We start from the raw sequence: 22,430 nt of genomic DNA, 5'->3' as shown, positions 1-22,430 counted from the left end.
TTGCGAATAACCCTTAAGGTGGTAGCTTTTCTCGGATTACAAACCTCTTCTCTTAGTAATGTTCGTGATTGGATAAGCAACATATGCTTTGAGGATATCAAGGTGAAAGCTTTCTGATATGGAAGGAAGAGGAAAAAAATTAAACATAGTCGAGGCCAAAGAAAGCTATTACAATGGTTGAGTGTTTTAAATCAGGCATCTATGCATATGTGTTTATTTTGTTTACAGCAAATAAGCAATGGAAATACAAAGGTATGGACAAATTGTTCGTACTATGGTCTTTAAACGCTTCACATGTATCTCAGGTACACATTTCTAGCAGTAACATTATTTTTCTTGAGAGAGATCAGTGAACAGAATAATTTATTGACGTTAAGGCATTGTTCTGTTCTCTGATCTCTCTTCGACTCCTACTCCTTCTTTGCGTGTTTCACCAATGACTCTTTCCTCATGCAGCTACAATTTAGCTGACGTTGAACTGCGAGTGCGACTAGAAGGCAATGCAAAAAAAAAAGTGGAATATCAAAGTATATCATTCAATTTTAATGCAGCAAATAAGTAAACAAGGCTGTAAACTTTGCACAAAAATCTTCTTTTTGACGCTGAGCGGGAATGATATTTCCGGGGACGCTGAGACGGTTACTTGCGCTTTCTGTTTCTCATCAGTTTCTTTGTTTGTTTGTTTTTTTGCAGCGCCGCCTTCATTCCAATAAAATATCTAGATATAGACAAAGCTTTTCTCTCATATGGATAACAAGCACTTGTTAGAAGGTACACTGGCCTTGTGTCTTGCCAATGAATGGGTAGTCTCACTGAGTGAACGACAGGAATGTCTTGGGTAGCTTTTTCAGCTTGGGGTGCCCAGCAACCTCCATATGTGCAATGTGTGCGCCGTTGTGGAGTATAGAGCAACAGAATCATGACTTGTGACGTCGCAAAAACAGCGACGTTTTATTCTCTAAAGCTGTTCCCTCCGATCTTGAAGGCACGTGTTTCAACGCTACTGTCTTGTGCTGAGACCCCCGTTGCACCTTTCACTTGGCCTCCTAAGCCTAGCGCGCCCCCGAAGAGCAAGGCGCACAAAGTTGCCGTACGATACCATCACACTCTGGTGTTGTCCAGGTAGAATATATAGCCCTTGATAACAAGGCAACCCCAGCGTAAGCATGTGTATTTGCCTGAGAGCATCTGGCGCTTGAAGGAGGGGAGCGGCTCAAGCAAAGAACATTGAGAATAGCACGAACTATAATTGATCCAGAGTACAACTGAATCGTAATACATTTTATTCAGTACATGAGTATGTTACATATAAATAAAGTATTTTAGAGGACGACCAGTTTTAGAAGACTGCTCCAGTTCGTAACGGACAAAAGCCTTGAAAATGAAATGAGCAAAGACTACACGTTAAACAAATCACGAGACAAGTTTCAAGCCCGTTGGATACAACATAAACCTCATTTCATGCAAAAAACCATCGTAACTACAGCACTGCTATGTATGAGGTGACAACATCTAAAAATCAACAAAATAAATGATGCTGATAATCACGATATAACAAAGAGGACGTTCAGACTCTAAAAAAAAATCATCAGAATATTGCTACTCCTCACGTTGTGCGTTGATATCCAATACGTTATTAGTTATAAGCTGATCATAACCTTGAATTAAAGCCAGTGGTAGCGGATAAAAACAAAAGAAATACACTGTTCGTTTTGCGCAATTAGAAGACATTTCAGGTGGAACTATCTGCTGCTTTACTGCGGATCTTATTATGTTCGTATTGATAGAAATATCTTCAAAATGAGGTTCATAAAAATATAATTATTCATCGATATTAACAGAAATATACCTTGACTATATTTAAATCAGTAGCCAGAGAAGTAGCATTAAGGTATAAAGATTGGGTTGCATTAGTCTAACGTGCATTAGATATTTATATCCTAATCAATTTTTTAAGGGTTATAACCATGCTCCTCATTACAGCACGTGTTCGGAGAAGGTGCTCCTTGCAAGGATAAACACTGATGCACTCCTTGCCTTGTCGATGGCGTATCACACCAGCGCTGAATTGTTCTGGGCCAGCTGCTAAAGTGGTTTTTGGCTTTTTTCATTGCTGTGTCCTAGCCTAGAGACCTCAAAAACCAGACTAATAAAATAAGTTGGGCTTATGGCTAGAAGGGACGAAAACCTGTTCCTGTGATTAAGAGCCAGGGATGCGTTCAAGTCTCTCGACAACCTCACCTTACGTCAGATGTCTAGCCCCTCGAATAGAATAAAATTAGCGTAAGTTTCGCACGGTGGGAGTTGTGATAGATAAGACGAGACGAATAAATTGGTTTGGCTGGATGCGTAGAGATTAATGTCCAAAAGCAACTTAGGCTTTAAAGGAAGCAGTATATAAGGAGTCTAGATAATTGCGACCACTCGGGGTTTTGTGCTGTGAATCGCGCTGTACATAGAAGCCTTGTTCTCCGCCTCCATCGAAACATGGCCGCTATGGTCTGGTACTAACCCGGGTCCCCCGGTTCAGTAATCAAGCACCTCAAACGCTGAGCCACCGGGGAGGGCCGGGGTTAGGAATAAACAAATGTATAGTGTAGTGACACAAGACCAAATTTGATAGAAATTACAATTTTTTTTGAAGCACAATAGCAAGAAATTTTTTTATATAGGCTATATCATGATGAATTGGAAAACTGGAGTGGAATTCAACTCTTAAGGGAACTAGCTGGCACGTGTGAGTGAAAACCGCCGCTAAAACAAGACAAACCAGGATCCATCTCGAACAGAAGCAAGAAACTGTCGGCACGCAGCGTGCGAAGCAGACGCAACCATCCAAGAGAACGGAGCGGGGACGATGGCATAAAATGCGCGCCTCTACTCGGAAGCAATAACTATTGAGAAAGTGGAAACAGAGCAAAGCCAGACATCGTGCCTCCGCGATTTCGGGGACCACGTGTTAGCAGCAACTCACGGGGCTCGCAACCTTGAACATATATGGGTGCAATGCACCTGGAAGCAAGGAGGAAGTTATAGGCGACGACGCCTGCTCCGCGTGGCTGCTGCGGGAGTACAAGGGAAATCGAGCTTTGGAGCTGGTGCGGGAAACACGCAAGAGGCTGCCCCCTTGGGTGGTGGCGGTAGTGGAAAACATCTATATCAGATACAAGTACAGGAGGTTACGCATGAGCTGACCGACGTATCGCGACCTGTGCTTCAGATCAATTCGCACCTGCGACTATGCACCGGAGGCCCCAGCGAGACAACTTCGAGTGACACCCTTAATCAGCATCGTTAAGACAAGTACCAATTGGAAGAGTCTCTATTTGAGCGTCCGTGTGCTGTGGAGCGGGTGCAGTTCGCAACAGCTCAGCCAATTTCTGGCTCCTGTGCCCAGCCAATCTTTCCTGTGACACGTCAAAACGATCAACGGATCCAGGAAGGTACACGGACCCTAACCACTGCCATCTTTTGGATGTGCCACGCGATCTTCGCGAATCATCCAGTGAAAACGCCTCTGACAGCCACGCCGCCGCACTAGGCCTCGCCTCATCGAGGCGACACTGTCCGGCGCGCCGCGTTCCTCAGTCCCCAACAACCATGGAGGAACCAGTGGATGCAGAGATACCCAATCCACAAGACTATCGCGCTGGTGAGTTGAAAACTGTCCTACGTGCTTATCGAGCTCAATCCTCAGATTCAAACGCGGCCTCAAAAAACCCATCAACGGCCTCAGTTCACGTCAACCCTAACGGAAGGAACGCCGGCGCGCCGTCGGACGCTGCACCTGGAACCTCTCGAGCCCCGCTCCAGGAGACGCCGCACTTACTACGCATGACGCGCGTGGTTGTGCACAAAAGTAAACAACTTGCCGCGCTGCCGGCAGGCACGATCCGAGTCGTATTTCGCCCGAGAGGCGGGCTCTCCCTGGAAAAGCTTCCAGCTCCAAGTCTCTTGCAGGCACTGCATGCAACTCCGAGCTGCTCAGTGATGGGCGAACTGCACATCAGAGTTCATCCCACAAACAATACCTTCACGGTAGCGACGGTGGCGGAGGCAACAGCTCTCGCCTTAGTGAACATGCAGGAAATCACTATAGATGGAAAGAAATTCCCGGTAGCAGCGTACATCGCGGCACCTCCAGCGGCAGTCAAGGGTGTTATTTCCCGTGCATACTGGAATGAAGCACCAGATGAAATACTAAAGGACTTGCAGTATCGCAACCCGGAGGCCAATATCATAGCGGCTCGACGCATGGGAAAACGTCGTCAATTCTAATAACATTTGCTTCTGGTCCGGTACCCGACACCATCAAGAACATGTGTGTTGTACATCGATGCACCAAATACAAGGGCAGCCCTGAAGCTTGTACAAACTGCCGGAAACCTGGTCACAGGTACGATGTGTGCCCTCTCCCAAGAAGCGGACTCTGCCCCCGATGTGGAGAGAATCACGACAGGCAAGAAGACACTTGCACGCCGAAATGCATTCTTTGTGGTGGGAACCACCTTACCGGTACAGGCTCATGCAAAGCCAGGACCCCCCAGCCTCGACGACGGACAGCGCCGAAACCCAAAACAGCAGTGCCCACGGCAAAGGACTTTCCACCCCTAGTGCCTCGTCAGGATCGCCAGCCAGCCTGGACCAAAGCCAGCAGTACACCCCAAACATCACGGCGGGAGGAAGAGGTAAGCACTCCTGCGGGAAGAGGTAAGGCGTTTAAGGGCAGCCGTTAGCTCTATTCCTTCCACATCCAACCAACCCCCCTCAATCGTCAACACCCCAATCGTTCACACCCCCTCCCCATAAAAAACGGAGACCAGAAGACGTTCCAGACATTGACTCCAAATTCAAAGACTTTGCCCAAAACCTAGAAGCCAAGATTCTGGCTCAGACTCAAACGTACATTGAAACCGCCATGGCTAGGCTTACAGAAACAATTATCAGACAAGTAACCACAGCCATTATGCAACAGATTCCAAAAATGATTGCTGGAATGCCTTCGAACACCCCAGCTGACAACCCTACACCAACTTCCATCCTTCGCCCTCCTACCCTCCAGCATGGCCCTGTCGACAGGAGGCAGTAACCCCCGACTACGCATTTTGCAATGGAACTGCAGGGGGTTTCGCCGCAAATGAGACCCCCTGCAGCAACTACTCTCTGCTTCCTCCACACGCCCCAATATATTAGCGTTCCAGGATGCTGGAACAAATGTTCACTGCCAGGATATGCTCTTGTACCCTCTGACATCACTCCCAACCCTAGGGTTACCACGTATGTTCAACACTTAATTCCATACACTTGTCACGAAATACACTCCCCGGTGGCTCACACATATTTAGAATTAATCCCATCTACTCAGAAATCCTATCCCCTATTCATCCTTAACTGTTACCTCCTTCCGAGACAGCCGGTGGCCGAATTAATTGCTCTCATTAAAGCTGCGTCCACAGTGGCAAAAAAAGGACCCCCTCATTATTATAGGCGACTTTAACTGCGCACATGTAGACTGGGGCTACATGCGCACCAACAAGAGAGGAGCGGAATTACACAACACCCTTCAGATGCAGGGCCTCTCTATATATAATGATCTCAGCACACCTACAAGAATCGGCAATAGTGTCACCACCGATACTAGTCCTGACCTTACATTCGGCCGAAACCTTCCAACACTGGTATGGAGCAACTCGAATGAGACCCTGGACAGTGACCATTATATTATAACTATAGAGCTTGACTTTGCCAAACAAGCTAAAATCTACCGTGTCCGGCAAACTAGCTGGGATAATCTGCGTAAGCACAGAGAGGCCAGAACATTAAAGACCCCCTTTAACATCCACACATGGATGACACAGCTCAAGGAGCAGGTCCAGGCTTTCACGCAAACTTTAGACACCACCCCTGAGACTCCCATTGCAGATAGTAGGTTATTGCACCTTCTCGAAGCACAGAAGAGTATCCTTGCGCGCTGGAAAAAACATAAGCATAATCGAAAACTTAAACTGGCGCAAATTCAAAAGCAAGTAGAGGAGCACAGCGCCGCCCTTAGTAAACATAACTGGCACCAAATATGCGATGGGTTGCGAGGTAATCTCTCCTCCTCCAGGGCCTGGCATCTTCGACACATGATAGACCCCGCACAAAATAAAAAGTAAACTCGGCTTACCCTCAAGAGGCTTATCCATAAACATCGATGTAGTCAGCAATCGCTCTTAGCCCAACTGCAATCAAATTATACTACTGTGGGCCAAGCAATATCCTATCCAGACTACATAGGCCCTGATTAACCCTCCCTAGATGCCGCCATTATGAAGATCGAAGTTAGATCAGCCCTCCTTAAGCTACGCAACTCAACCCCTGGAGAGGACAAAATCACCAATGTCATGCTCAGAAACCTAGATGACCGTTCTATTTCCCTGCTCACTGAATACTTTAACGAGTGCTGGGAAGCGGGGCAGCTGCCGGATGAATGGAAGCACGGTAAAATAATATTCATTCCTAAACCAAACAAGCCCATAAATGCCCAAAATCTCCGTCCCATCTCCCTGACATCATGTCTGGGGAAACTCTTTGAGCATGTCATCCTCACCCGTCTTACGCAACACATGGAATCCCATGGACTGTATCCCCATAGCATGCTTGGTTTTCGAGCTCATTTATCGGCGCAGGACGCCCTACTACAGATTTCAAATGCTATCCTCAATGATATGCCACACCACACCAGAGCAATACTGGCAGTTGACCTCACCAAAGCATTTGATAAGGTCACGCACAGTGCTATCCTGCAAGGCATTCAAGAGCTGCAGCTAGGGCCTAAGGCCTATAACTATATCAGGGCCTTCCAGAACGGACGCACCGCCTCCCTGCATATAGATGATATACAGACCCCCTCTTTCACACTTGGTAGCGTTGGCACCCCGCAAGGCGCAGTGTTGTCGCCATTCCTTTTTAATATTACCATGATCCCGCTGGCAAAGGCTTTAAGCTGTATCCCACACTTGGGACACACCATTTACGCGGATGATATCACGGTTTGGACCACATACGGCTCGGATGGAGACATAGAATCTACACTTCAAGAAGCGGCCACAGCTATATCTACCCACACGGAAAAAATTGGCCTTGAATGCTCCCCGACAAAGTCCGCACTCTTTCTACTCCGGCCACGGCGTGTTCCTACCGCCCCCATAACAATTTATCTGCACGATACTCCCATACCACAAACTCCCAACCTCCGCATTCTTGGTCTGAACTTACAGGACACGGGGAAAACGACCTTACCCTGAAGGCACTAAAACAGTCTACTTACTCCGTCATCCATCTTTTGAGAAGGGTTTCACACTCGCGAGCCGGCCTAGATGAAGCTGACAATTTAAAGGTACTAAATGCCTTTGTGCTCAGTCGCATTCTTTACACCTCTCCTTACCTGAACCTCTCCTGTGCAGACAAAGATAAAATCAACGCCTTAATCCGCATGGCTACCAAAGCAGCGCTCAACCTACCGAAGACCACTAGCACGGACAGGCTCTTAAAACTAGGAATTCACAACAATATACAAGAACTTATAGAGGCACATCGGTACACACAGTACCTTCGGTTGGCTGGCACGCAAACAGGACGACATATACTGGATACTCTCGGAATTCGCATACCCGCACATGCTGAAGAGTTAAACCCTCTCCCTCAGGCTGTGCATTCAGCGCTTATCCTCAAACCTCTTCCTAAGAACGTCCACCCAGAACACCATCAATCCCGCCGCGTCGCGCGAGCCAAAGCTCTCCATAAACACTATGGGACTGCAGAGGATGTCCGCTGGGTGGACGCCGCATGTGGTTCAGACCGTTCGGTAGCTGTGGCCTACGATCCAGCAGCCCCCCCACTCACTCACTTCATAGACCCTCCCTGTAACTCGGAGGAAGCCGAGGAAGGGGCTATAGCCTTAGCAATCGCCCAAACAGATGCGGCTTACATACTTAGCGACTCCAAAACAGCCATACTTAACTTTGCCCGCGGACGCGTCCATCCTCCCGCGTGGCAAATATTGAGAATGTGCACCCTGAATTCTGACAGGCGTATTGAGCTTATATGGGTGCCGGCTCACTCTGGCAATCCCGGAAATGAGGCCGCCGATAACATAGCCCGAGGACTTATTAGCCGGGCAAATGGCGACCCATGCCGGGATTTCTCGAGGGAGCGGGCACATACATTTTCTGAGCTCACACTGCAAGCACGCCTTGCCCGTCGACTCTACCCCCCTCCCCACCCCCAGCTGTCTCACTCCCAACAAATCCTCTGGAGGCGTCTTCAAACCCGAACGCTTCTCACCCCTCAACGCCTATCCTACTACCGACCCGTTTCCCCTGAGTGCACTCTCTGTGGAGAGTTGCACGCCACCTTGGACCACATTCTTTTCGGCTGCCCTGCCGATCCTCCCCCGCAGGGACAGCCCGCCATCGGATCATGGGAGGAATGGGAGGCCCTCCTTACGTCGCAGGACCTGGACATACAACTTCGCTGTGTGGACCGGGGTGCCAGTGCCATGGCCCTACGTGACCTGGACACATGCACGTAATGTGAGGGCCGTGCGGTGGCCCTGGGCCCTTGAAGGGTCCAAACTCGCTCGTTTAATAAAGTTTTTTCCTCCTCCTCCTCTATTTTCACTGATTAGTTACTACTAAGGACTCTAACGACTCTAAATTAGGATCATTTTTTTCATTTGCATAAAGCCCACCAGGGTGTGGAATTACTGTGCATGTGCATGGTTATTGTTAAAGTGTAATGCCATTAGTGTTGACTGTTTCGTTTGTTTATTATTGCAGTAAAAATTGGTTTTTGAAATTTACACCTCTCTGAGTTTCTCGACTCGCGTTCTAGATTTAGCAGTGACAAAAATATATTTGCGTGCCTGCGAGGAGAGACGAAAAGGAGTTGGCGCACAAGCAGACGCTTGAAAAGAGCGACAGGGTTCGCGAGCAAGCACGCGAAGCAGAAGAGAGAGCTAAGCAGATGGCAGAGGTAGAAGACAATAGAATGGCATACGAGAAAGAAGTGCTCGAACTCAAGATACGCCTTGCCAACACTAATGTTGAAGCTGTGTCAGAGACGACAGGACTTTCGTCCAGTGTTGGAGCGACAAGCCCAACAGCGATCTGTTCGAGAAAGCTGATGGCTGCTTTTGATGATAATCGGGACGATTTGTACGTGTATTTGCATCTGTTTGAGAGAATCACAATAGGGCAACGATGGAATAAGAGCGAATGGCAACAGCCCTGAGCCTTTGTTTGGTTCGCGAGGCATTAACAGACTTTCAGAGGATGCCCGTATCAGCGTCGACGGATTATGATAAGGTAAAGAAGATACTTCCGCAGAAGTGCCGCTTAATCGCAGAAGGTTTCCGAGAACGATTTCGAGGCAGTAATCCAAATGGCGCGGGATCCGCAAGACAGTTCGCATTGCGGTTGCTGAACTACTTTGAGCGATGGCTAGAAATGGCAGAGGTTGAAAAAATGTCCGAAGATGTCAGAGATCTGATTGTGGCAAAGCAGTTTTTGTTTTGTCTTGCTCTCACCCAAAGTTGGCTGTATTTCTAAACAAGAGGAAGTTAAAGACAGTAGAAGAATTCACAGAGTATGCCGATGAGTTCGTTGAAGCCCAAGGACAAAGAAGCCTGGGAATGATCAAAGAAGATGCACCGAGAACGAAAACGTCGGACGTGGACGCGGGAAAGCGAGGAGTGCAAAGTGGAATATTTAGCCCCCCCCCCCCCCCCCCGAGGTATTTCGTGCGCAATTGGGTCGCACATCGTGCCGCGGACTGTAGGCTGGGAGGAAATAAAAGTCAGACGCAGGCATTCTGCCAACACTGCGACAGAAGAGGTCACAGACCCGAAGCATGAAGATTGCAGACGCAAGAGAAGGCTGCGTGTATAGTGCATCACAGACAAGTTGACAGGCCCGCTCAGCAAGCTCAGTGCACTGCAGACAGTAAGAGATAAGAGGATGAAACAGCCAGGCACACAATGTTTAGCGCGATGTCGATGCCAGTGGTTCAGGGCGAAATTCGCGGACAGTAGAATAAACACTGCCATAGTAAGAAGGAGCCTCGTAAAAGATGAGGGGTGTAAGGGTCAAGTCGCGTCAGTTCTGCTGGTGAAAAGCACAGTACGCGACCTACCTGAAGCAAGGAATTGCAGTTCTACGCCGTGCTACTCGAGAACGGTCATGGCAAAGGGATTGGATGCACCGCTATATTACTTGGTGTTGAGAAATATCACGGTCTTAAGAAAGGTCGACGATCCTGATTTCGACTGGACCTCCCGTATGGAACATTACAGAGAAAGGGAAGAAAAAGATGAAGAAGAAACCATAGCGAAGACTCCTTTTAATGGGATATCAAGCGAACGCTGCCGAAACTCGGAGCTGAAGGAGAAGTCGAAGCACCCACGATATTATAGGCCGTACAGACTAAGGTAGCAAAAGCAGTACAGGAAATGATGCCTCAGGTACCTGCGGCGGAACTGCTCAGGGTAACTCCTGAGAAAGTAGCGCGGTAGCAAAGTAAAGACGCATCACTAGCAGGTTGTTTTCAGAAGGTTGGGGAACCTCTAAAAAGAGAGAAATGCCGGACGACATTCCGGTTCCTCATTCAAGATGGGCTGCTGTACTGCAAAGGTACTTTCAGCCCTGTTAAAGCTAGTGATACCAAAGGAATTGTGACCATCTGTGATGTGTTTGGGCCATGATTCCGTTACGGCTAGACATCAAGATGCTAAGAACACAATAAAAAGAATCACAGAGAAATTATAATGGCCCGGCCTCCAAATTGACGTGGAGCGATACGTCAGATATTGTGACGTATGCTAAAGAACGATGCCGAAAGAAAGTACAGAGAGTATGCAATGTAGGAAAAGATAAAAGAAAAGTAACAAAAACAGCAAAGAAATGAGAGAAGAAACAAGAAAGAAAAAATGAAAAAGTATGAAGGAAAAGAGAACAAAATGAAAGAAGCAAGGAAGCATAAGAAGAAAGAATAAAGGAACCAAGAAAAAAAAAACAGGAAGCAAGGAAGAGACGAAGAAAGAAGCAAAGGAAGAAGGAAGGAAAGAAGAAAGGAAAGAAGAAAGGTAGAAGAAAGAAGAAAGAAAAAGAAATAAGGAAGGAAAGAAGAAAATAACGATGAAAGAAAAGAAGAAAGATGAATAAAAGGAAGAAGAAAAGGCAAATGGAAAGCAATCACACCATGATGAAAATGGGAATTACAGAAAGCGAGAAAGCAAGCAAATGAAAGAAAGGCAGGAGAGGAATGGGGCCAATAGCGATGAAGCAAGATAGGCCAGAAATTATTAAAAACGGTACCGAGACACACCATCAGGTAGAAGTGAAGTTGGTTGAAGGATTCATTGGATTTTGTAGAAACTGATTCCACAGTACGCCAAGAAAGCTCTCCCTCTGGTGGAGGTAAGAAAGGAAAGGGGCCGCCAAAGGTTGTAAACTGAACTGACTGACATGAGGAACGGTTCAGTAAAAAGAAAGAAGGCTTGGATCAACAGCCAGTTGTGCTAGCCCCAGCGTAAACAAGGAGCTTGTTTTACGCACAAATGCATCAGACGCAGCTCTAGTCGCAGTACTAGTGCAGGAGGAAGGCGGCGCCTTGCACCCTGTGGCGTATGCGAGCAAGAAGCTGAGACAATACGAAAAGAATTACTCTACGATGGAGAAGGAGTGGTTAGCACTCGTGTGGGCTGTAAAGAAGTTCCATTTGTGTTTATACGGAACATATTTTAAGGTGCAAACAGGCCACCTGCTCCTGCAGTGTTTGACAAAAAATAAATGCTCAAATGGTAGACTGATGAGGTGGAGTCTGACTCTCCAGGAGTGCGAGTTCCATGTCGAAAACATAAAAGGGAAGGATAACATGGGAGCAGACTTCCTTACCAGGTTGGCGAAGGCGAAATACATTTCTGTATACTTATTGCATCACATGTTCGCGGAAAGCATATATCCATGTGTGCAAGCATGCCCATTGCTGTTTTTTGTTTTGTGTGCACAGTGCGGTTTTATGTGAATTGTGTACTTGCGTGCGCGTGCTTGTTACGTCAGTGAGCAGTTTTCCGCGAGGGAAAACTCTTAAGTGCTGTCACGTGTGAGTGAAATGGTGGTGGTGGTGGAAAGCCGCCGCTTAAAGAATACAAACCAGGATCCATCCCGACTAGAACCTAGAAACTGTCGGCACGCCGCGTGCGAAGCAGACGCAAACACCCGTGGGAAAGGTAGACGTTATAAAGTGCGCGTGTCTGCTCGGAATCAATAACCATTGAGACGGTGGAAATAGAAGAAAGCCAGACGTCTTGTCCCCGCGGTTTCGGGGACCACTTGTCCACGGCAACTCACGGGGCCCGCTGACTTAAAAATGTATGGGTTCAATGCACCTCGAGGCGAGGAGAACGTTATAGGCGATGAGGCCTGCTAAGCGCGGCTGCCGCGGGGGTAGACAAGCGAACTCGAGCTTTGGAGCTGGTGCAGGAAACACGCAAGAGCTTGCCCTCCTGGGCCATGAACGTACTACACTGCATGCAGGCTATATTATTTCATTGCATTTTACCTTCACAAAATTAGGCCGCTGCTGCCTCAGATTCATCCGTTGTTTGTCTATTAAGTATGCAAACGCTGCAAAATACATTACAGCGAACTTTGTTCGGTGTCGGTGTACTCCGCACCTGATTGCTGTAGAAGACACTGCCATGGCGGTAGCCGGGTTGGAGTGCACGTGTATAATGTTGACAAAACGCCCACCAGGACCAACCACAGACCGCTGGGTTACATATTCATGAATAGTCTTTATTATGTCGATTGCTTTATATTCCGCGGCACAGTTCAGCTATTGAGTGAATCTAGAGCGCAGTGACATTTTTTACATAGGCCTGTTGTATGTTTTGGGTAGCCTGACAATTTGCGTGCTGCAGAACGCGCATACTATAGGTTGTTGTCGCCATTTGTTTTCAGATAAAAGCAAGGTACCTACTCATTTCTTTTCTGAGGATATCATCGGAGCAGCAAGAAATCGCTCAGTGTTATCATAGGCTTGCACGTCGGCACGTATTCGACTTCTGGCGATTCGACTTCTGGTCTAGCTCCCCTTTTCGTGTCGATGTAGAAATATACACATTGACATCAGCAGACTTCTTATCGAACTCGCGACACTCCAGGAAAGGTCGATTATAGGAGTCACGCAGAACCTTCCTTTAGTGCTGAGGTGCAGAGGTCACCAGAGAGATAAATGTGCCCTTTTTCCCTTGCCAGGAAGAGTGGAAGCCTGTGAAAGGAACATTTCGATCACACTCTACGGAGAGCAGGCCTGGTACGATATTTTTCTTTAATTAATATATGCGAGCTTTTTCCAACTTTGTTCATTTCGAGTTCTATAACCTCTATAATTATGACAGTGAGAAAAATGCGCTGTAAATCTAATCGCACCGAATAAAGAATTTTGCATAAAGCGCGCCAGATAGCAAGAAATAAAATTAATAACTTTTAATCGATATCTAGTGGGCTCTTTCATCATTCTTCACTTAACTGCTTATCATGCACAAATCTAGGAACTGCGTCTATTGCTCAAGTCGAAGATCAGTGTATAAAACCTGCTTCGGCGCTCATTAAAGGGCGTTGTCTTAAAGGTTTTCGCAACTTGGATTGTTTTCGATGGAGTCAGTTTAAATAGTAGGGTTTCGCAGCTTCAGCTATTAATCACTTAGTTTTTTTGTTTTTATTTAGCTACTTTTGCTGAAGACATTGTGCACAATATTATTATTCGTTTCTTTGCTTCCAAGGCACTTTATAAAGAATAAAGCCAAGGAGCTAGAGAATAAGTGCCTGTTAAAATTGCTAATCTCTTTGCTGGCAGACATTTGTCATTCTCTGCTCATTATTCAGTTCGAGGGATCTTGAAGCCATAAGTTTCGGAAGCCGCCAGAGCAAGCGGCTTGTCTTGTTTGTTTCTTAATCCGTCGTGGTGGATGAGTCGCATAGACCTTACGCTGCTGATGCCAAGTTCGAAGTTTGATCTTTGCCGCAAAGACCGTATTAGATGCAGAAGAATACGGAAGCTGTGGTGCCTGTAGGATGCAAGGGCATGTTAAAAGACTCCAGATGGTATAAATGAATTTCCACTACGGTGTCCTTGACTGCATGTGTGACGCTTCGACACATTAAACCTCACGGTCTATAATGTGTTGGCTCATCATCCAAAATGACGTCAGTTCTGCGATCTCCATTATGTTGAGGGTTACCAGTGGTGCTATGTGAGTAACTCGTACAGTTTTCTAGAGGCTAGTGCAGCCTTACTAACACCGGTTGGAAGCGTGCCACTTTCGCAGAAATGCCTGCAATTTTAAAGCAACATATCGGAATGCCAGCGACCAGTCTCGCACACCCCTGTCCATGCATTTTCTTCAAATAATACGAATGAAATACTTTACCAGCAGCATGTCAAAAATGCAGATAGGAGGAACTTCCTGTTACGCTGCATTTGTGCACGTGACTGGGTCAACCGTACGCCATAAAACGAGGAAGTGTAAGAGTCCACAAGATGGTTGATGTGGGCGCACCAAGAATGAACAGGACGGGAGCCCTTCAATCAAACTATACATGGTACGCTTTGTGAAGTAGTAAGGATAGCAAGGATAGAACTGACGAAAATATTTCTGGCAAAGTATTGAACATGGAAGACTTTGATTGTCTTCTATGGGTGTCATTTATTGTAATATCCAAGAAAAGTAAAAATAAGAGACGCATATGCTTAGCAGTCAAAACTCCTTACATCCATTTTAGCCATTATGAGGGCCACGCTATGCATATAAAATGCTGCAATATTTTCTCATTCATGGCCTCATAGAGACTCTTCCTGAATGTTCTTGGGACTACATCTACGGGCGCATATGGCAGTTTCATGCCGTGAAGTTGCGTACCATCGTCCCCCTCCCGCCCAAGCAACAGAGGCACATGAAGTCATGGAAACATTATTTCGCGGCATGAATAAAATGGTACTAACGCCACCAGGAGTAGACATCACATGGACATCTGGAAGAGATGTCCAGCCTTATGGCGACGCTTATTAATGGTCATTGATGTCAGTGAAATGAAACCCCATATCTCCCATGGTAGAGCGAGCGCTCTTGTTCAATCTTAGGTTACACCGGCTCCCATGCTACAAACACCCCGAATCAAACTGCGCAAGCACCGTTATTGCAAAATTAAATGTGTGTGATATCTAAGCGCGTTAAAGTAGCGCGTTAAAGGAATTTTGGGAGCACTCCACTGCGTCGCACCTCACAGCCGACGTTGCTTTATAATGTTAAAACCAATATGCCACATGAAAACGGACTCGTTATGCTTCAGCTAGCATCTGTTTGCTGCTTTTTTTGGCATACGCGATAATCCGTGTGCAGGATTTTGAAAGATGTATCATGCTGTGGCATGTAGGCAAAACAGTTTGGTGCGGACTAAAGTTTCCAAGCATAAAAAAGACATCGACCACAGCAGGCGTACAATAATTTGAGTTTTAAAAAATGTGTTCTTAGGCCCCACTTTTGGTACCAACGTGTACATCACAGAACAATGATTCGTTTCGTGCCACCCCAACTTCGGCCACTTGTTCGCCTGCCACTCCCCTCCGAAAGTGGCACACCATCACGGTTTTGAGGAATACAGGTCTTCTTTGAGAATTCATCACACATGTTCATCGCAGATGCTAGGATTCAGCTATAACAATAATTTTGTGAGCCACATTGAGATGATTTGTTGGACACTGCCCAGAACCCTGCATCTCAAACCGGTGGACCTCCCCCCCCCCCCCCCCCCCCCCGCCACAAACACACATACGCGGCGGAGGATATAAGGCCGGTCGAAAGTATAGAAGGTAATGCAGCGGTGGTGCCTGGCCTCGGTCACGTGGCTGTGAGGAATCATGACGTCACAGCTGGTGAACCAGGTGGTGGACTCCATTCTATGCGTGGATTATTTGCAATGTTGTAGCTATGATCATGCGTCTTGGCCTCCATTTTGAGTCTAAGAGCGATGGAGAAGCGGACGAGTAACCGGCAAGTGTAAGTAGTATAGCTAATGCTCCCAAACAAACCAATCCCGAATTGGTGGTGTTTGTAAATAAAATACAACAAAACTAGCCTCGTTTAGCTCCGCAGCTTAGATCAGCACAATAAGACCATTTGTTGATGTGAGTGGTGCTTCGCCATTATTTGGAAGGTTCGCCATGGCAGGCAAGATGGTATAAAGAGCGCATTGTAATTGAAAACATTTGTGAGCCGTACACGTGCGAGCAATGCGTTTAATTGCTTAGAAACGTTTTATGCCTGTTGGGTACCAAAGCGTCGGCAGTAGCGGAGGTGTGTGCTGCATGCCAACGTGGCTAGCGTGGACGTCAAGCTAAATCTCAAAATAAACGCATCGATTTTAACTATTTTTACAGTGCAAACAAATTTTATCCGACACAACCGTGCGGCGAAAATATGTTTGGTGATATTTTGCAGCTACTGAATGCAAAACGTTTTGAGATACTAAGACCCCTGAAGAACGAGAGAAAGAAGATGGCTACACGGTATGAAAGAGCACTTAACAAGGGTAGAGGGAAGTAGCCTCATTTCGCAGGTGGAGCCAACGTTTCGACAAGTGGACTTGTCTTCGTCTGAACCACACAAAGACAAGTCCTGGATTCTTGTCGAAACGTTGGCTCTACCTGCGAACTGAGGCTTCCACCCTCGTTCAGTGCTCTTTCATACCGTGTAGCCATCTTCCTCTCAATCCTCTTTCCGTCCTCTTTCATATAAGACCCCTGAAGAGCGCTAAGGCGAAAACCTTTGGGGCTAGTTCTACTGCAGTGAATATTTGACAGATCCCCGAAGATCACACACGGCTTCCTCCGTGGCGGATTCTAGGTGAGTAGGTCCAGTTTGGGACGATGTCGCGCTCTCGCTGCGGTGTTTGGTCTTCATAGATGGCGGCAGATGGCTTGCGCAACACTGCCTCCTGGAGAACAGGGTCAATGGTGTCGTCATCACGCCTCCACGTTACCATAGATACGATTGCTTGAGGAGAGGCAGAATTCCAAAACCCAATAAAATAGATTGCCTTTACATCGCCCTAAATGTTTTCTTGTATATTTCTGTTAGACCATTTCTTGGCACAGAAAACCTGTTGTTTATCAGGCCTTCCTTCTGCTAATATTTCAAGTGCACTTCTTTTGTTCCTTGCTTGAATATGGCTTCATTTTCGACAAATAGGATTCATGCTGTACTCTATAATTAAATGAGCAATGGCTAAATATGTACGTACTCTGCTGACACGCAAAGAAAGAAATTAACTGAATATTTCCTACTTTGCACACGATCGATATCGCTTTTCATTACATTTGCCCTTCCTGACTTAGCGGAACAATGCGACCCCGACGGGTGCGGTTTTCAGTAATATGGCATTTCATGGCTCCGCAAACACTGTGGCGTGGACAGTAACATCATCTAACTGGAAGTAGACAAATAATCTTTTCCTCTGCGCGAAATGGCTTCACGCAACGGTCAAAGTATGGCGAAATCACTGCCATGTTCGTGCAACATTTACTATTTTACTGACTGCCCACTGCAATAACAACTATACTCGTCATAGACCTTTACGCAAATGATAGCGTCTTCGCAAAATTATAAGAAAATCACCAAACGCAAATACATAAAAAGGACGTCGGGGATACAAAACTGTGCTTTGCTTTTTTTACAGGGTTTCTTAGCAGAGGGTGCAATTATATTACGCAAGCTGTTCTTTTTGGGTTTCGAGACGTTCATGTCAGCTTTGATTTCAACTTGACTGGGATAGGTGTCTGTCAGAAGGGCGATTTTATGAAGCCACTTTTCAAGGGCCCCAGGGTTTTCTTCTAATGAGGCTTATAGCTAGCGCCTTAATAATGTTGGACACACTAACGTCTACCGCGGTGGCACAGAGGTCAGCAAAATAAGTTACACAAAGTTGAGTTAAGTTTGGCAAAAAGCGGAATTTGCATGCCCCGAAAAAGGCACATTTCCCTAAGGCTCTGCAATACTCCGAATTCCCGCTGAGGCGAAGTCTACAATACCTTAAAATCAGTAAGTCGTGAGGGATCAGTAACAACGGCTCTATAACATGAACGACAGGAAGGGAAATGCCAGTGCGGAGCGTCCTTTCGTGAAGCCGTAAGGTCTACCGAAAGAAAGAATTCGTTGCACAAAGCAAAGTACAATGAATGAACAAACCAGCAGGAAGGGCTACGATGGAATATGCGCGTGAGAATAATTTGCGAAGGTTAAGGAAGCAGGGAACGAAATAAAGACCGGCCACTGAAAGACTGTAATCATAAATTAAAAATAGAAGGATGACAATTTTTCGACAGTCAGTCAAGGTCACGGCCACTACTACGTCGTCAAGAGCATGAGCGGTGATAATGGTGCTTATAACATTGTTGAGGAAATCAAAACAACCAATGTGAAAGACATTGTTTCATTTAAGGCACATCCAAATTCACTTACCCCAAATCAGAGTCTTAGAGCAGGTTTTCTATAGATGTTGCTAAAGTGTGATAAGAGATGCAGAAGCGGCACGGTATACGCACTGTGCCTAGTATGAAAAAGTACTTTAATTTCAACTGAAGAATCAATCTGGTTTTCGTGACCGGCACACCTCGATCTCCCACTCTCCTCGCACTTCTTGCAAAGCCAATTACCTACTCGTAATGTGAGTTTCTGGAAGAACAAATCTGTTTCAACAAAATCTGGCAAATGAGGAATACGGTTTCAGTTTTCTGACTATCAGAACAATAAAACACTTTCACGACTTCTCAAGGGGTGCTGAGTGTCGATGGAACGTCTGTAAAGGGCAAGGAAGTTCTCGTTTTATTTGATGGCTTTTTGTATAATAGTGGTGGAAGCAGACGCTAGTATGAATGCAGAAAGAAAGCAACGGTGGGTAATTAGAATGAACGTAACTTGAATCACACCCCCCGGCACGATTTAATGAGGCTATTTGGTTAACAAACGGACGCGGCGAAACATATTAGACGGTGACGCAGGCAAGCCCGCTATAAATGGCACTACCATGGCTCCCGCGGCCGCTGAGAGGTCACAGCTGGTATACTTACTGAGAGGTCACAGCTGGTATGCACAGCTGGTATACTTACTTAGTTCACTTTAGGCGGTACAGATATAGAAATGGTGTAGTCTATATCTTAACCTCTCCTTATAAAAGGCATAACTTAGTCTAGTGCATTTTACTGCCAATCATTTTGCCACATTTGGGAAGAAGCACACAGGGGCATTCCGTGTTTTCTTGAAAATAAGTCGTTACATTACCGCGTTGCACATACAGAAGCTTCATTCCAGCAATATAAGCATGCATAGAATGCATTGTGTGCACTTTCCGCTGTTTACTGGTTTATTTTTTTTTTATTTTGCAACGGAGCACATGAAGATATTGCGGGTTTTCCGCAAGTGCATGCGTCTCCAATGCGAATTTCTCGCTAAATAGCAGTTCTTAAGTGTTTTATGAGAAGCAGGCTTTTGAAGCAACGGTCCCGTATTGTTACTTTTTCTTGAAAGCCACCTGAAGCCACGGAACATTTTAATCCAAAACTCATGCATTCTTTCACAAACGAACGTCAACCGGAGTACAATGAATGTTTCAATTATTCTTCCATACTAATATTTTTTCTATAAAACGAGGAAGATATTCAGTGCACCCTGTGCAGATTTGCTGTAAAAAAGGCGAACGTTATGCGCGCTATAGAAACTAAAATTTCAAAAGCAAATTACTGAAATTGGCGAAAATATTATGTTACGGAATTGAGGCCTCCCAACATTGCAGGTTAATCATCTCAACATTTCTTACTAGGAAAAATGGCTGAAAATATATTATGTCAGAAACACGCCACTGAAAGGTCGCTGAGTAGGCTTTCAAAACATTGTACGTTTATGAAATAGAATCGCTTGAATTTTTAATTCACCAAAATGTAAACCCTTTTTGTGTATTCGATGGTGTAGAAGAAATTAAGATGCTTTTCGCCTCATGCCACACGAAGCGACCTAGCGCACATATGTGTATATATGTGCACTGTGGAAAGGCAAGTCAACGAGCTTACACAAGCATATTTTGACATTCGATATTACAAGCCACTTTGTCGATTAGAATATTTTTAAAAGGCGGCTGACTGCTAACGGTTGGGCCTTTAAAAAAAAAATTCTCAGTTATATTTAGTTGTAAAATCGTTTAGTCATCAAGCTCTATAACGTATATGATGTTCGCCTTGCCGAATATCCACTTAAGGGGACCGCCCCCTCGCTTCTTACACCAGTTTTTAAAGGAAAGGATATGTATAAATTAACATGAAAAATTCGTTTCCATCGAGAAAACCCACCTCGGTTTGGCATAACACTATTGCAAACGGCTGGATTTGTTTCTGCTTCTCTATCATGATGGGGAAGCTTAGGATACGCTGTTCAATTTTTGTGCGTAGTAAAAATAATGTTTGTGGCTTCTTGCGCCTATATAAAATTTATTGTGCCGTAACTTGCAGCTGAAACTCTCCCATATATTAAATTTAAGTTTGCTTCACCTAAGCACAAATATACTCCCTGATCGTTATTCAGATGTGAATGGCGGTACAGCCAGTTCGCAAGGAGGAAAGCGAGATAAAATTGTTTTCACGCAGGGCAATTTTCTAGTGAAATCAGCCTGGGAAGCACCATCTGTATAATTTTTGTTTATGACGTCTTTTAGCTCATAAGACCTCCAGGTTTTATGACAGTAACGTTTATATCGTTACACAGAGGCAATGTATGGATACAAATTGTATTCAGTGCTGATCAAGTCCGCGATATGACAATAACAACTTCATGAAAATTGAATCTGAAATAAAAAGAGGAAATATGAATGTAAATGCGGATGAAAATAGGAAGGGTTAATGAAAGAACAGTGATAAGGAGAGCATTGAGCGCGAAGCAAAGCAAGAGCCACCGTCTATCGCAGTAGTCTTATTCTACATGGTGCAATGGTAGTCGTTAGGATGGCTTGAGCAAATTCAAGCGAGGTCTTTGTTTCCCCTCTCGGTTGGCGTGTGTGTAAACGCGTATGTGCAGTCGGAAAGGGAAGGATAAAAAATTTTTATTAAGATGACGAGCGATTAAACAACTTTTATTACTTTCTTTGACAAATGGCTTCAGATGTCTGCAAAGACACCATAATGCTACAATCATGGTCAAATGCTACAGCCAGTTAATCCTGAACGGAAGCTGAGATGTCCATAGACGATATTTTTGCACTCACTCTCAAACACTGCAGCCCAACTATCGCTGCCGCATATACCATGCACTGCAGTATATACCATGCAACGATGATAAAAACTGTTGACGAGAGCATGCTTAGTTAAAGTTGAGTGCCACTTGTGATTCATCTGTGCGTGAAAGCACCCTGAACCGGCCGAAGACATTTGTGCACTGCGACTTTCAATCGCCGTGTCTCGTTTTTCGTAAGAACTGAGAAAGGGCAGACAAGCTTGATAACTGCAAAAAATGAACCACACGTAAAAACAACGTAAAACATAGCATGGCGTATCCCAAATAAAAGCAGCGTGTCACAGTCGGCAGGTGTGCCATCGTGAGCATGGCGATGGCAGGTGGCAGCTGGCTGCTGCCTACCGTCACGTCTGTCTGGAGTTCAAACTCGGGCCTCTAATTTTATATGGGATGGCAGTACATCAGAATCAGCCTACCAGGGCCCTTGAATTCTGAGTTAGACACGTTACCACTAGGCCACTCAGGCAAGTTCATATGGTTTAGTTAAAGTTGAGCTATATATATCGGGTGATAGCCTAAGCTGTCACGTCATACCCATTTAATAAAAGGCGGAGCTTAATTGCACGCCATAGTTCTTCATTGGGTCGAAGCTAAGACACCTTTGTCGTTGCGCTCTGCCACAGTCAGAGACGCACGACACACACTATAGCAGAGCAGATGGAGGACGAAAGGATCGAAATAAAAGATTCGGAGCACGGCTATCACGTCCTACAAAGTGCCATTGACAGCAGCTTCAACAACAAAAACCCAAGATCTTACTATCTTCTTCCGCTCTTCGTAATGCTACCGAAGGTTAACTTAGCGCTCAGGCCTATCGTCACTTTTATAGATATCCTCTACTGACGTCATTTCTCCCGCCAGTGAAGATTGAACGTTGCGCTCCGTTGCCCAAGTTTACACAACGGCTAACACTCCATCTTGAAGGCTGCTGTGCTCGCACTTCGCTGTGTCCGTCACTTCTCCTCGAACTCATCCTGTCCTGGCCTTCCCTCTATGTTCTTAATGTTACGTTCTTCGTTCAACTTTCTGTCTGACCCTCTGGCTGCTATAC

The 22,430-nt window shown here is 45.7% G+C and overlaps 1 protein-coding gene and 1 pseudogene across 1 annotated transcript in view; one reads left to right on the top strand and one right to left on the bottom strand.

Moving 5' to 3' along the window:
• LOC146183603 (RYamide receptor-like) overlaps window positions 1–22,430 on the bottom strand; it is a 379,120-nt gene that overhangs the window by 216,156 nt on the left and 140,534 nt on the right. The window lies entirely within an intron of this gene.
• Window positions 3,601–5,089, top strand: LOC146183604 (uncharacterized; annotated as a pseudogene).

This window comes from Amblyomma maculatum, chromosome 7 (genome assembly GCF_055883805.1).
Source record: "Amblyomma maculatum isolate TAMU_Amacu chromosome 7, ASM5588380v1, whole genome shotgun sequence".
NCBI classification, from domain to species: Eukaryota; Metazoa; Arthropoda; class Arachnida; order Ixodida; family Ixodidae; genus Amblyomma; species Amblyomma maculatum.
Note: the sequence above shows the minus strand (reverse complement) of the source record. Positions and strands in the feature narration are given on the sequence as shown.